This window comes from Sycon ciliatum, chromosome 12 (assembly GCF_964019385.1).
Source record: "Sycon ciliatum chromosome 12, ocSycCili1.1, whole genome shotgun sequence".
In the NCBI taxonomy this organism is placed as follows: domain Eukaryota; kingdom Metazoa; phylum Porifera; class Calcarea; order Leucosolenida; family Sycettidae; genus Sycon; species Sycon ciliatum.
In genome coordinates this window covers 5,900,997-5,914,380 of record NC_088654.1, presented here as the reverse complement: position 1 = coordinate 5,914,380, position 13,384 = coordinate 5,900,997, and positions in this window count along the sequence as shown.

The window sequence follows — 13,384 nt, the reverse complement described above, 5'->3', positions numbered from 1 at the left end:
CTCTAATTTCCTAAAAACTTTGAAATTCTCCGTGAAGTCCAAATTTGAAATTGCAATTTGTATTTGCTCGCAGTGGACATAGTTTGATGCGCTCCCCATGATATCAAGCGAATGGCCGAGGGCCCTCTTGATTGGTGTGGGTTGCCAGCATGATGCAAGCCAGATATGAATTGATCGAAGAAGGATAGATTTACCATCACTGTGGATAAGAGTCATACTGTAGCTCAGTTGGTTAGAGCATTGCTCGCGAATAGCAAGGTCCCTGGTTCGAGTCCCGGTGGTGTGACTGATGATTTTTTCTTTCTTTCATATCTGGCTTGCAAGTGTTGAGTTTCGGAGAGAAAAGAGCAGTAGGTGGCATGTGGCCTCTAATTTCCTAAAAACTTTGAAATTCTCCGTGAAGTCCAAATTTGAAATTGCAATTTGTATTTGCTCGCAGTGGACATAGTTTGATGCGCTCCCCATGATATCAAGCGAATGGTCGAGGGCCCTCTTGATTGGTGTGAGTTGCCAGCATGAGGTGCCTGATTGACCACTCCAGATCCATACTCAAACCACCAGGGCCCAGAATGCCAGATTCACTGAGATTGGTTAGAATGCTTCCAAGCTTATCAGGGTTGGAATTACTACAAGACGAAGAAGGCGTCTCCATTGTGAAGTGACTTTGCTCTGTTTCAGGCACTCCAACAGCCGGTCCATCCACAGTAGGCGTTGATCTACTGGGAGCAAAGTCGCCCTCCACAGGTGGCTGAGGTCCTGCCAGGCCATAAACAGCCTGTGGACGCACGCAGGCCACTGGACTACCCACAGAGTGTGCATAGACAGATTCAATACATGATGCATCATCACCCGCAGTGCTGGAGTACTCAGTACATGAAGGCAGAGGCCCAGCAGCAAACACACGGAGTAAGCTCGGTGGAACGCCGGCGCACGTGTCAAGGCCATTGTTTACTAGCACACTGGGAACAGAGTCAACGGAATCGGTGCAGGCGGAATATTCTACATGATCACGTGCAAGAGAGGCTGGCGGTTCGCTGTCAGTGTCAGTGAAACAGGCGCCAGGACCATCAGGTAACCCAGCAGCCGAATCCAGGGAAACAGCGCCGGTGGAAGACGCACTGACAGATTCAGGACCTTGACTAGTCGTAGCAGGCAACTGGACCACACAGCCAAAGCGCGTCATGAACTCAACAGGCAACTCGCCACGCTGCACCAACTGACGGGCTATCTCCTCCTGCTCCACCGATGTAAGGTATTTTTTGATAATTAGCGAAATTTGACCAGCCAAGTTCTGCTCCGAGATAATATCATCCGGTCGACGCTGTATCCATAGGTCAAGTTGACACTTCCGGTGACCCGCCTTCTGTGGCCATACAGCCAGAAAATGGCACTCCAAAGCAATACGGTTGTCGGAACCAGACCATTTCCTGCGAGGTGGCATACACCAGTTCACTAAAAAACAAGACAAGACCTTCTCTTTGCTGAGACCTACTTCACAAAAATGATGAAACGGCTACTAGTAAAGGGATGAGGGTAAACTCAAAGGAATTGGAGCGGGTAGCGCGCTCACATTCGGATGGCTACCAGAGCTCCAAAAAGCTGAACCGTCCCCGAGGGGGGTTAATTATTATTATTATTATTATTATTATTATTATTATTAACTGGTTTGAGGGAAAGAGACAAACGGGAAAAGTCTGAAGAAAAAATTGACTGTCACCACCAGGACTCGAACCAGGGACCCTCGCTTGTAGCCAGCGATGCTCTAACCACTGAGCTATGGTGTAGCTATGGTGTCGTCATCCCAGCAGAGACCGTTCAACGTTTTCTTCAGTATTATTATTATTATTTTAGAATTGGGATCAACAGAACGAGCTGAACCGACATTTTCACAAAGGCTTTTATTGTATTCAAAAAACGAGTGGATACGAAGGCAGTGAAGAACATGGAAGAAAGAAAAAATGTGCTATGGAAGAAATGAATGCAGCATTATTCGTTTGAAATTGTTTTAGTAGCAACTTGTTCTGTCTGTTTGGCTCTGGTTGGCCATGGTGTCATATCTTGTGTCACAGTATACTAGTAGTCCTTACAAGTTCGTTAAGTGCTTTCGCAGTTTTTCCTGTTATTACCTTAGTGCTAGGATTATCAGTTTCATAGGTGTTGTTTCTTCTCACTCCATTTCTCTTTATTAGTATCTTTCTGGATTGTTTTTCATTAGTACAACGTAGCTTCCTGAGGAGTGTTGTGCGAAAACTAGTTCGAAGTACAAATTTTTTGTTCATCATTTCTTCCATAGCACATTTTTTCTTTCTTCCATGTTCTTCACTGCCTTCGTATCCACTCGTTTTTTGAATACAATAAAAGCCTTTGTGAAAATGTCGGTTCAGCTCGTTCTGTTGATCGCAATTCTAAAACTATTGTCGCCTCGACGCCTATTTACATTATTATTATTATTATTATTATTAAGAAATGGTTTGCTCCCCGCACCGGAGCTCGCGCTATTCCGCCGACTTTACTTGACACTTGACTTATTATTATTATTATTATTATTTTAAAACGAAGGTAAGTTATGGGTCGCAAATATCCACGCAAACACACATCCAGTCATAATAAAGCACTTGTCATAAGTATCCGAATGTCCCGTCATCTCGCCTCTTCACAGATAGTGGTGACAGATAGTGACAGATAGTGGTGATGCCACGAAGAGGCGAGATGACGGGACATTGGAGGAGACAACACCCAATGGAGCTAAGAATCGCACTTCGTCAATCAAGCAACATCTGTCAGCCCGTACCAATTGTCGTGAGTTGTACAGTGATAATGTTTTCTCAATATTGTCACGTGGTAGATGTGCGTAACATTTGGCTGTGTTAGAAGCTTTGTATATCCGTAAGTTAGATCCTGAACTTTGCGTACAGAAAGAAAATGTGTTTCAAATCTTTATTCTCACGATAGCCAGTGGCCAATAAGAGATAATAGTGTAAGAAAGGAGAAAGAGTGAGGAAGAATTGGGTGGGCAGGGCCTAGGGGTTAATGACTACTTAAGTGTACGGGCAGGGGTGGTCGCCACACGAGCATACAGAGTTGCGTACTTAAGTGTAAGGGCAGGGGTGGTCGCTACACGAGCATACAGAGTTGTGCAACAGCAGGGATATCTCGGATTTGAAGGGAGTACGAGAAGGGATTTCGCGAAGCTGGGTGGGCAGGCAATTAAAGTAATGAAGGGCCTTGTACAGGGGAGAATGGAGACAGCGGTCAGTCCGCGGAGTTGGCAAGTGCCAAGTACGAGAGCGACGTAAATTATACGAAGGTTGCACGTTGCTAGCAGTATGCAGCGAGAGTATATGTGGTGGGGCATAATTGTGGCGCAGAGAATGCGCGAAGAGTATATGTTTAACTTTAAAGCGTGAAAATAATGTTGGCCATTTGATGCGATGCAAAAGGTGGGAGTGTTCTAAGTGTGTGTAAAGGGGAAGGTGGAGACATATTCTGGCGGCTTTCCGCTGGAGTCGTTCTAGCCTGTCAAGGGAAGTGTGGGACAACGGTGTGAGAGCATTGCTCGCATATGAGAATATAGGTAGTATGTATGTTTGATAGATGTGAGATAAAGAATCACTGGTGAGTGTAGACCTTAGTCTAAAAAGAATATTGAAAGACTTGAGTGATTTTTTGACTATGTATTCAACATGCTCCGTCCAACGGAGGTCATGCTGAAAGATTATTCCGAGGTGTTTGTGTTTTTGTGCTACGGTAAGCGGACTATTCCTGAGGGTGATCTGGGGTAGCTGTTCAGGGGGGCGGTTATTGTGGTAGAACGGGAGGATGACTGTTTTCTTTGTGTTAACCAGCAGGTGCCATCTTTGAAGCCAGTCTCCAGCTGCTGTGACACTCTGTTGTAGGTTTCGGGTGCAGTCTTGAAGAGTTCTCGCTATGGAAATCAGAGCGGTGTCATCTGCAAACTGGCTACAGGTGGTGCTGGGATTCTCACATGCGTGTGGAAGGTCTATGGTGTAGACGAGGAATAGAAGCGGCCCAAGAACAGATCCCTGAGGGACGCCGGCAGGGATCTCGAGGAAAGGCGATAGGTCGCCATCCACCTGGACCCTTTGCCGACGCCCCAACAGGTACCGTCGGAACCACTCCAGGGCGGTGCCCTGGACACCATAGTGGGAGAGTTTTGCTAGAAGGCCTGCATGCCACACACGATCGAAGGCCTTGCTTAGATCGAAAAAGCAGGCATTGACGTGTTTCCCGTCGTCTCTCGCAGTGGAAAGGGTATGGACGAGACGGGCAAGCTGCTGCTCAGTGCCGTCTTTCTCGCGGAATCGGGACTGCTGGTTGGGCAGGTGGGGTGTGATGTGCTTGTAGAGGAGTTGATGTGCAATTTTTTCTTGGATTTTTGATGTAGTGCTCAAGAGAGAGATGGGTCTATAATTTGTTGGTTGGGTTGGGTCACCCGGCTTGGGTACTGGAGTAATGGTGGCATCTTTCCACTCCTGTGGGATTTCTCCTGTTTGGAACGATAAATTAAAGAGGGACGATAACGACGGTGCAAGTTCCTTCGCCGCTTCTTTGAGTAGGCGGTTTGGAATAGAGTCAAACCCGGGGCTTTTGTTGGTATCAACTCCGCGGAGGAGTTTTTCGACCTCAGCTTGGGAAGTCGAGATTTCTTGAAGGGGACTGAGGATGTCAGGGGTGGTGTTGATGGCTGGAGTTTGCTCATCCGCATTGGCCACGGAAAGCTTGCTCTGGGAAATGAAGAATTCGTTGAGGGCAGCGGCTTTTTGTGCTGGTGTCGTTGCAGGAGTTGCTTGGCTGACGAGTTCGGGTATGCGTTGTTTTGTAGCTGTAGTTAGGTGCTTCATGAGGCGGTGTAGGGAAGTAGAGGAGGCTGTTGAGTTGTTTACGAAATCCGATTTAGCGCGACGCAGGAGGGAGGTGACACGGTTTCTTTGGGCAGTGAACGTGTTCCAGTCGTCAGGCGAGCGTGAGTGAAGGTATATTCTGTGTTTTCTGTGCTTATCCTTGATCTCTTTCAAGAGGCCCTTTGATATCCATGGTCGTGCTGGCACGTTCTTCCTGTCCCAAGGGGGGTGAGTGCGAGTAACTTGGCAGTGTTCTTGGGCGATGCTCAGGACATTGTCGCGCCAGGATCGCCAGAAGGTGTCAACTGGGCATGGGTCGTGTTGGTTTGGATGGTGGTTGAGATTTGTGCGTGAAAGGGCTTCTCGAAGAAGGTGGATAGTGCTGTCTGTCCATGACCAGAATGTGGTGCTTCTGGATCGTGGAGGGGAGTTGTTAATTATGGGGGGCAGTTGATTATTGATGTGGCCACTGATAGTAGTGTGATCGGATGCGCCAAATGGTGGAAGTGATTGGATATGAATATCATTGGTGTGGAGTGAGGAGATAACAAGGTCTAGACATGAGAGAGGTGTTTGTCGGTGGATGTAAGTAGGGAATCTGACATGTTGTGTGAGGCCGTATGTGTGTAGCAGAGTTTGTATGTCGTCCCCAAGGCGATCTGTTCTGTCTGTGGTGAGCCACGCACTGTTCTTGGCATTGAAGTCTCCAAGTAGTAGGAGGTCGTCACCTTCGGCTCTAGCGGTTTTGATGCTTCTTTCCAGTTCCGCACAGAAGAGGGTGCCATCGCTACGGGGTGGTCGGTAAATGTTTGCAACAACGAGGGAGAGGTTACCGGTGGAAATTCTCGTCCATATGCATTCTGCTGCTGTCATTGGTATTGTCAGTACCCTTGTGTTGAAACGTTCCGCTATGTACAAGGCAACACCACCACCATAGTCCTGTCTGTCAGCTCTGATCAGCTTGTAGCCTGGGATTGCATAGAGACTGTCAGGGTCTGATGTGTCAGCCCAGGTTTCCTGGACTGCAATGACTGATAGTTCGTTCTGAGATTCAGAGCACGAACGGGTAAAGGTAAGTAACTCGTCCATTTTGTTGAATATGCAACGCACGTTGGTACTGAGAAAGTTCAAATTCACTGACATTGGTATTGTTTTTTTTGGGGGGAATTTTTTTTTTAATTTATTTTTAAGGTGGCTCACGCCTATTTCAAAAAAATTAACGAGTGCTCTGAAAATTTGGTGGGCGGTTGCTCTTAGGTAGTGTATGCAAATGGCGAGTTAAAAAAACGGGGTCTCAATGCTAACTTTTGAGATATAGGCGATGACAATTTCACTAAATTGTCAAATTTGTACAGGATTTGTGATGTATAGCGGACGGGTATTTCATCAAGAACCTGATTTACAATCTTCCTCATTTTTCGGTTATTGAATGGACTAACTGTGTACATGCCAATGAGAAAATAAAAAACATATGCTTCAATGCTCAATTTCGCCATATAGGCGCAGAATGCCTTTTTGATAAGTTTGCTTTGCTACATGTACATGCACACCTACATATCCCATGTACATGTCCATATACATCTACTCTTCTCTACTAGCCCACCCAACCCTGCAATACACATTTACACCAGTGTACACACACATACCACACACAAACACACACACACACACACACGCATACATGCAAACACACACACACGCATACATGCAAACACACACACACACACACACCTGTCCTGTCGAGCCACTACCACTAGGGTCACGTGGGCCCCGGAAGGGCAGCAGAGAGAGAGAGAGAAAGAGCACGCCACCCGGTGGCGCTCCAGACACACACGCACACACACGCACACACACACACACCCTTGGACCTTTGGAAAGCCCATCGCCGAAGGCGATGATAGCTATTAGGCGAGGCAGAACACACACACACGCGCACACACACACACACACACACACACACTACTACTACTACTGCTACTGTAGCATGGTTGCCCAAGGGCCACACCATTCCGAAAGAAGCCGGAGTCATTGTCAGGAGCAGAAACGGAGATGACGACTCAGGTCACTCTGTCGACGGAACTGACGGCTGCAGCGAGAACAGCGGACACAATATGACGCTCTGTCAGACTTGGTTGCCCGATGGCCACGGTCGCACATGTGACGTCTGAAACCAGGCACTGACTTGAATTGCCGATTGCATGTCAAACACAAGAGAGAAGCATGGACGCTGAGCGGAATAGATGATGCCGGCTCGGACACTTTCGATGGTTTCAGGGGCAAACAATGATGCACACGCAGGCCACCACGAGAGTGAAACCACCTTCTGCATGTACCACACTGCACAGCACCACGCTGATCCTGGATGGGGAGACTTTGCTCTGCGCCACATTTGTGCCTTGTTTGTCACCTGGCTGGCGAAACGACCGATGGCAGATAAGACAGTCCACCCGCCAGGCAGACCTATCCTGAGCAACCTCATACCAGGCCAGACAGACACACACACACACACACACGCACAAACGTGCGTGTAAACAGTGACTAAACACACACACACAAGGCACACACATGATCGCACGCCTGCAGACCATCGCCCCAATGAAGATAAGATTACTACTTCTTTGCGTAAATATGTTTGAGATAGAGTGTCGCTCTTAGATGTGACTGATGCCATCAACCAATGTCAAGGAAAAAAATTCACGGTTCGCGTCAGACTCGGCTAGAGGCCGAGTTTTCCGCATCCGTAGGAACGCCATCATCCTTCAAGGATCAAGGCGCAGATGCAAGGAAAGAATGTGTTCAATCTTCTTCTGCACACGTAGAAATAGGTTTGGGCATTTTCGATGATTTAGAATGTACGTCGCGTGAATATGACAATGTGACAGAGGCAGCCACAATTTACTGATTACTGTGCATTGATCTAGCTATATACACTGCAAGTGCACTGTAAATATTGTGTTACATGCATGTAGTTGTGAAGGGAGACAGTATACATGTACATTCACCAATGACACACCTGTCAGACAGCAGGTTAGGGCTAGTCAAAGTTATGAAGGCACAATATGCGATAAAAGGCACAATTTTGCGATGTACTTGAGTTTGTGAATATATAGTGGACTTTGTGTTCACACATACTCTACCAAATTGCCATGCACACCATTGTAACACACACACACACACACACACACACACACACACACACACTTGAGCCTGGGGAGCATGATTGCTGTCAGCCAGTGTTGCTTTCAAATGCGTATTCTCGTCAGGAGTGATGTGAAACACATACTGGTAAATATCAATCTCTAAAAAATGCATCCTAAATAAAACGCTCAAGCACTGAGTCTAGTCAGAGTGATAAGACAATAAATTGAAGGAATTTCTCAACAAAAACTCAGTGTACCGCTGTGATCAAGCCGTGGCAATAACTATAGTAGAGTTCTTGGTGGACAGCGATTACCATAAAGAAATGGTGAGATACTACAGTAGTACCCTCTACTGACACAATGCAACCACGTTGTCCAGTACATGTTCGAATCAAAAATACTTTCGTACATTCGTGACCATTTCAATTTATATTCAAGGGTGACCTCCACAATCCACTGGCTTCAGAGTCGATTTATCATTATAGAACGGCCATTCTTGACAAAATAGTCAGACAAATTTTGCGAAGGATGGCGTTCTACTGTGGAAGGGACTCGCCAAGTCACTTGAACCAATTCAACGAAAATACAAAATACTCAGGTTTTACACATTCACGTACCCGTCTGTTCCGTCCCCCATTCCTTCCAAGACATCCACATAGACTCCAACGCTTTTATTCTACTCTTTTTCCGAAGCCGACCATGGGCATGGGCAGTGCCTGCTGGAAGGGACATCCCAACACTTCTCTGACAGGTGACAATTTCCACAAGTAAAAAATGCACCTCAAAAAAAGTAGCCAAGTGAAGGAGTGAAAAAAAAGAAGAAAAAAGCTCACACTCTAGACTCGAGTACGAGAGTTTCGTACTCAGGCCATCTGCTCGAGCTGGACCCTTCGAAACTGGAGGGCGCTACAAGCTCGCTACGCCAACTCTGCATGTCTTTTCTCGAACGTAGGATGCGCGAGAACCTGCGCAAAAGACGAGTTTAGAAATAGGCGCGAGCCACCTTAAATGTTTTTGTCTTTTGGCTAGTTGTTGAAACTTATCTGGACTCAGTATTTCGGGTGTTTTCTCTGAGGGGAGGGCCATGTCCCATCGGCCTTGGCTTTCTCCTCCATGGTCGAATGGCCGTGGCTGTGTCGGCGACGACGAGGACCGCTGGGTATCCAATCCGCATCGTCAGAGGCAACCGTGGTGGCCCCGTCGTCGTGGCCTGCCCCAGTGCCTGTAGGCGGAGGGGTGCCGGACATTGGGGGTGTACTGGGAGCGATTACCTGCAAGCTGGAACTCTCAGCTACCTCAGTTTGGTCGACAGAGGATGGAGTATTGCTCTGTATTTCCTTGGATTCCCCGTCGCTGGTTGTGATCTCAGACGCACTGGCGCTGTTCATTTCAGCGGTTTTCTGTGTTGCATCCTTGCTACTAGTACTAGTAGTAGTACTAGTAGTAGCAGGGGATCCGTCGGGTGCAGTGCTCACCTGTTCGGCCGCCCCGTGCGTACAGTTGAACTGAGCGCGGGCTCCCTGTTGAGCTGTGCTGGCGTACGAGTGTGAACCCTTGGGCTCTGTGCGCGTGCGTGCTGAGCTGGTGGATTGATTTGAGCTCTCGGGCTCCGCGCTGGGGTCCGTGTTTGTACAGCTACTACCTGAACTAGCACTCACAACAGCCTCACTACCTCCTGCATCGGGCGCACTTGTACCCGAGCTCAGTTGTGATCCAGGGAGTGCAGCCGAATTGGTGCTCTGTGTATTTGTGGGTGGTTTGTTCATGGGCCGCTTGCTCGGACACGATCGAGCAAAGTGCTCCCCCATGCAAATCCTGCAGGTGGCCCTCTGGTCCTCGTGACGGACACGAAACTGGTGCTGGTCGGCTGTGCGGACAAATGACGGAACTTGCCGACATCCCTCCTTCAGCTCGATGGTGGCGAATCGCATACCTGTCCCTACAGTAATCCCCGACGGGGTTTGAATTTGACCATGGCGGATGTCTCCCTGGATCTGGCCAAATGCAGCCAAAGCACTGCAGATAACGGTATTCTCGATCCAGATCGGGACATCAAAGATATGGAGTTGTAGTTGTTTGGTGAATGCAGGGCGTACAGAGAAATGGCTGTCGCCGATAAAAAACCCGTGCCCCAGCAGTGCGTCAGTCTGCGTAGCAGATAATAACGTTACCTTTGTGAGGTTGGAATTGGTGATCTGGACGGAGGCGACGTCCGTGTACCCTTGGGTTACAAGGGCCTCGGCTACATCCACTGTCTTGATACCGGCGTGACTGGTGAAAACTACGGTGTTGGCCTTCATGTCTTCTCGGGTAAGTGATTTCCATCGTGGCTCGCCATTTCGGGCAGCAGTACTAATGTTGCGCTCCATGGTTGGGGTCTGGTACCCCGGGTAAGCCTCAATCCGCAGAAATCTAGGGAAAAACTGGGAGCGCCAAAATCTGCTTCCTACTCCTACTCAACTGTTGTTGTTGTTGTAGTGTTGTCGCTACAATTGTTTGGTGTTACTCCTCGTCGAGGTGGTAACAATGTAACTTAATTTGCTCACTATGTTGTTGTCACTATTATTATTTTCCTTCGAGTTTTGTGTCGTGCTAAACTTGATAATTTTCCGCCTTGTCACGAGTGTTGTTATCTAATTATCTTTACGCTATATAAGTTTTAGTCTTTCCAGCTTGAGCCATTCCCTGTATAATCCTTGATGAGAAGGGACCGAAAACGTTTGGATACTTATGACAAGTGCCTTATTATGACTGGATGTGTGTTTGCGTGGATATTTGCGACCCATAACTTACCTTCGTTTTAAAGTATTATCCGCCTCCGACCTCTTTTAAAAAATTATTATTATTATTATTATTATTTATCGTCTCCGTCGTTGTCGTCATCGTCGTCGTCAGCGTCTTCCTCATCTCCCTCCTCCTCTTCATCAACATCAACAGCCATTGGAACGTCAAAGGGAGCATCATCGCAGCAGGCAGTGCCAGCAACGGACGTGCCTTTGGTACGGACATCTACGTCGGCCTCGTCTGGATTGGCAGTAGCGGCAAGGAATGTCAGGTCGGTTTCATTGTCACGTAATTCCAAAGTATGTACTGGTTCTAGTAGCGTTGTTAGGGTGTATGAATCTTCTATCGCCAACCATCTTGTTCAGAATAGTGATTGTCGTTCTAGTTATGCTGATGATTGCTTTTCTGTTTGGTCTCGTTCACGTAGTCAAAGGTATTTGCGTGTATTGGAGTCTATTTACATTTTTACCACCAGGCCGATTTTGTGTAGGCAGAAAAAGAATTTGTTTACGTTGAAATTGTTTGTGAATTTAGATCAGTAGTTCTCGTTTGTGGTTGCTTGGTAACTTTCTAGTGGTGAATTTATCGCATTTGTTGTCACCTGATATCGTTGAATGGTGTAATGTTTCTTTCAGCTCTCATTTTATCGCGCTAGTTAGGGTCTAAATTATTACTTGCATTGTGCGTATATATATTGAGTTAAGAGCTTTGTTGATTTGCCAGTAATCCTCTGATGAGATGGCGACGAAAACGTTTAGCTTATTTATTATACATGAAAACAAGTTTTGCTTATGGTGTTTGTACTGAGTGCGCAGCTTACTCTATTTATTGCGTTGATTACATTTTTATCTCCACGGAAGCTTTTTAATTATTATTATTATTATTATTATTTGATAACCGCAATCAGTAATACAAGCTGGATCGACATTTGTGTACACTGTATTCATGTATTGTAAAACTGTGGAGACAATGTGCAATAAAACGATGAAAAAATGTGAAGAAATTGTGTAGAGAAAGAAAGGGATTCAAACAAGTTTTCGTACAACACTCATCAGGAATCATCGTTGTACTAAAGGACACTGAAACAAAAATTGAACTATTATAGAAAATCTAAGTTAGAGAAATAACACTAAGAGCAACAACAGTGAAATTTACAAGTGTGAATTTTAACAATCAAAGCGAGAAATGAGCAAAGGAGAAAGGAAGGAAAGACAACGTGATAACACATAACAGCAGTACATTACACCTAGAACATTAACGGCCAAGCTTGGCCGCACTAAACAAGACACGTTACTTGAACAATTTCAACCCAATTATACTATCTTTCTGTACACACAAATTAGGCTTGTACAGACGCTGATAGATAGCTTCCAACACTTTTAACTGTAGTCCATAACCATGACGACCACGGCACAATACAGTGAACGAAGAGTCAGAATACGCACCGCAACAATCAGGACTAGCCAGCAGATGATTGTACACTGAAGACTTGCTACCACGAAACCTACGCACAACACTAACACTCTCACCGGCACTCTCACCATCACTCCCATCACTGCTCTCCGACTCACTGCTCCCTCCGCCGTCCGTTCCATCCTCCGCTTCCCCTGCACTCTCTCTGTCTCGTCCATCCCGCCTGACCGGGTCCATTGAACCCAACTCGGCCGTCCCCCTGCTATCACGTCCCTCCTTTCGCCCTCGTCCGCTGAGTGCGTAGCTTCTGTTGTAGTTGGCTGTTGATCGTCTTGGTCTTTCAATTATGGGCTTGGATGGTGGATTAGTTGTGGTTGCTGTAGATTGCGTTGTTGGTGTTGGTGTGGGAGTTACTGATATGCAAGGTGGGTCCCTTTCTTTCTCTACACAATTTCTTCACATTTTTTCATCGTTTTATTGCACATTGTCTCCACAGTTTTACAATACATGAATACAGTGTACACAAATGTCGATCCAGCTTGTATTACTGATTGCGGTTATCAAATTGTTGTCTCCTCGCCGTTTGTTCAAATTATTATTATTATTATTATTATTATTATTATTATTATTATTATGTCTGATTGGCCAGGAATTTTCTTCATCCAAAGACGTCAGTGTCTTCTGTAGGGTGTGTATAGGTGAAATACCAAAACAAAATTGGCCACTTACCGTTAATATTGGGGAATTATGGGACTTTCAAAAATGCCATTTTTACGAACTTTACGCATTTGGATAGTAACACTTTATTATGAAGCTGTCTGGTCAGTCTTTTGATAAGAAGCATTGACTGCGTACATTGCATTGGGTGACATAAGGAAGTTGTTGTAACTGCCTTTTCTCCACCCGCACCCAGTCCCGTGCAATCTCCACACTTATACAAAGGGACGACGATAACTACATTTGAAAGACTGTTCATTTCAAGACGACTACGGAAACACAACTTGACATGACGAACTCAAGACGAAGACTGCTTTTTACACCACAGCAACAAGTCCATGCACCAACATAACGTACACACGACGTACGGTACTATATATATGATATGGTAAGTCTATCGATATACGGTACATACGGTATGATACGGTAGAAAGTCCGTCTTCTACAGAAGTGTCCTGTGGGAGGTTT